General features: G+C 45.6%; 1 long non-coding RNA gene across 1 annotated transcript; it reads left to right on the plus strand.

Annotated features, from left to right (window-relative positions):
• Window positions 1–1,572: 1,572 nt before the first annotated feature.
• LOC138148914 (uncharacterized) lies at window positions 1,573–2,156 on the plus strand. Its single transcript, XR_011165201.1, has 2 exons — window positions 1,573–1,708; window positions 1,972–2,156. It is a non-coding gene; the product is annotated as an uncharacterized lncRNA (long non-coding RNA).
• Window positions 2,157–3,025: the final 869 nt, after the last annotated feature.

Below are 3,025 nucleotides of genomic sequence, written 5' to 3' on the forward strand. Positions count from 1 at the left end.
ACACACACACACACACACACACACACACACACACACACACACACACAAGCGCGCATGCACGCGTGTGCTCCTGGGATCTTGCCCAGTGTTTAGGTTCCTGAAGAGGAGACTGAGGGCCAGAATTAAAGACTGCATCAATCTCAAGGACATTGCTGGTGGCCCAGGTAATGGTCTTTTATTTAAAATAATAAATAATAACCTCAGAACTACACCAGTGCCTCATTCAGCAGAACTGAACTCTGTTAGTAGTTAGACTAATCTATCTTTTATAAGTCTCTAGTGAAGAGTCCTATGGCCTGTGGTTTCACAGAGATTCCCATCACAGAGCGCAGCTTGGCTGTGGGAAAATTAGTTAGCCTGTAGTCACAGGATCAACAAAGAAAGAATGATTCCACTTTTAACTGTGGTCCTGGGCAGACCATTCCTAGGTCAGAACCATTGACGCTCTTCATACAAAGGTATCCACATACCACGGGACTGGAAGAGTCAATGGAAACTCTTTCTTCTCCCCACATTGGTGCCTCTCATCCCCCCTCCCCTCCAACCATCCCCTCTAGGTATCTCTCCTCAGTCCCTTTCAGATCTCCTCCAACTCCTCCAACTCTGATCTCTCCTAGCACTGCATGACCAACAGCCTGCCCAAGCTCCCCTCTTTCCCCTACCATTTGACCTGCCCATTCTCTGAGCACCAAGACAGGCCCTCTCATCCTGCCAAGCTCTCCCAACAGACAGAATCCTGACTCTACCGTAGGCAGGGGCAGCTAGGTTTTCTTATATCCTTCAAAAGGTATAGGGGAAAACTTGGTCTCTGTCCATTTGCTTATTCATTCCATAAATCATTCATCATGCATTGCTTATTCATTTGTGAAATCATTTATGAAGTCATTCATTATTGATTAATTCATCTTTATCATTCAAACATTAAGCATTCATTCTGATTTTAGTCTTAATAAACTAGCATCATTTATTCATTCAAACCTTAATTCATCCATACAACTTTCATTCCTTCAGTATTTAGCATTTTTACATTCAGCATTTCATCATCCAATTATTCATTCCTTCAGCATCCATTTACCATTCATATGTTTATCTAATCTTTACTTTGTTTCATTCAACTCTTGCTGTCTGCCTGCTTCAATCTGGTATCTCCAGAGCAGAATCTTTATAATTTCTCTGTAAATTAGTAGTTAGGATTGGGATAGGGAGAGAGAGGTGTGAAAGAGATACTTATTCTTCCCTAAATATCTAAGGACAGACCTTTCTGAACCTTCTATAAACAAATCCTACAATCAACTAGAGTAGCCTCCTAAAACAGGCTAAGGAATGGCCACTCTGAGGATTCCTGCAAAAAGACTATTTTTTCCCCCTGATGTTGCTGGGAAACCAGGATGGAAGGATAGACCTCCCCTCCCTTCCATCCTGGTATCCCAGGAGAGAGGGGGAGGTACAACACAGAAGGGGGTGGGAGTGCTACAGCAGATGGGCCGCATCCTGGGCTGTGAGTTCCTAAGGGAGGGAGGGAGGGGAAGGACAGGGGAGGTGTTTTCAGTCTAGGTTGTGAGGCTTGAGAAAGCCTGAGGGAACTATCTGGGCAACTTCCTGAAAAGCTTTGAGGTGTTGGTTTGGGGAAGTCCTCTTTGCTTCACACTTGGATTCTGAGAAGAGGAGCCTTCCATCCTCAGTGGCTCCCAGCCTTTCCTTCTCCAAGGTAGGCAACATAGTGTATACATAATGTGCATTAGCAAGAGGGGAGATGCCAGCTTCATGCCGCTCTGGGCCTGGCCAGTGCTCTGGATGTCATTAGCTGATTTGTTCTGCTCTGCAGAATGTACTTTTCATATTTACGTAAAAAAAACAGCTTTCGATCCGTGTGCCCTTTCTTCTGTGAGCTGTAGCACATGGCTTGCTTATTATGAATTAATCCTCTAAAGAGCATGTTCATTATTCTAATTTAATTGTGCTTCGTTTCAGAAAATAACTGAACCCAGTGCGGAATAAACTCCAATGCCGATCGGTTTTCAAGAAGTTAACCTAAGACAAAATACTGCTAGAGGGCAGCAATTTGGATTCATTAAAGAGAACCCGTGTAAATAATAAAAACAAAACTAAAATGCAGAATTAAATTAAGGGATAGGAAATTAAATTTGTGAATCTAATCTGAAATTGAGGCCTTCAATGTACAGACTTATACTGGTTTGGCTCTTTGCTCCGAGTTTAAACTGAGGATCTGCGGAAGCTCCAGCATCCAGGGAAGTGACCGTGCCTGGCAGAGGGGACACCCACTGCTCCTGCTGTCTCCCCAGGTACCCAAGAGAGGGGAAGGTGCCTTCTGTGCAGGGCCCACAGAGGAGCAGCAGGGCTCGCTCCTGATGGCATGGAGGAGAGGGCTGCCTCTCAGGGTTACTCTCTGGTGGTTCAGAGTGATGCATCCTGCCACATCTGGATGGCTCCTGCCGTGGCCCAAAGTCTGGGTGGGGAAGAAAATCCTGCAGCTGTGGTTCTGCTGCCGACTGCAGGGTGCACAGGAAATGAAGCAGATGGAGGGCGGTGGGACTGCAATCATCATCATCATCAGAGGTTTGAGCTTATCTGCCCAGAGGAAGCAGCCCTGTACAGAGCTGGGCCAAGCCAGGACACACCTTGTATCCATGTGTCTTGGGTTCAAGAATTCATTCTCCCCACCCACCCACACCCACTCCCCATGGGCCTGTGGCCAAGGCAGAAAAATGTGATCCACTTCTTTTTCTGGACAGAGGACTGATCCTTCATAGTGACCCTTGAACACAGAACCTCTTGGGAAGATCTGCTTTGGGTAGGGAACCAGAAATAAGGTTATGAAATCCATTTGACTACAAACACCCCTTAGGTCAGTCCTCAACTGGGAATGAGGGCAAAGGTCAAAAAGGGAGGAGATTGGGGAGAATAAAGATGACTCATAAACTAACTCAACCTGAAGAGTTTGAGCAAGATAGCAAAAAGGAAATGTGGGGAAAGAAAGTGATGGAAAGTATTATAAGCATGTCCC

The sequence above is a fragment of the Petaurus breviceps genome, unplaced genomic scaffold (genome assembly GCF_028583685.1).
Source record: "Petaurus breviceps papuanus isolate PSGF00001 unplaced genomic scaffold, PetGlider_PUasm1.0 90842, whole genome shotgun sequence".
NCBI classification, from domain to species: Eukaryota; Metazoa; Chordata; class Mammalia; order Diprotodontia; family Petauridae; genus Petaurus; species Petaurus breviceps.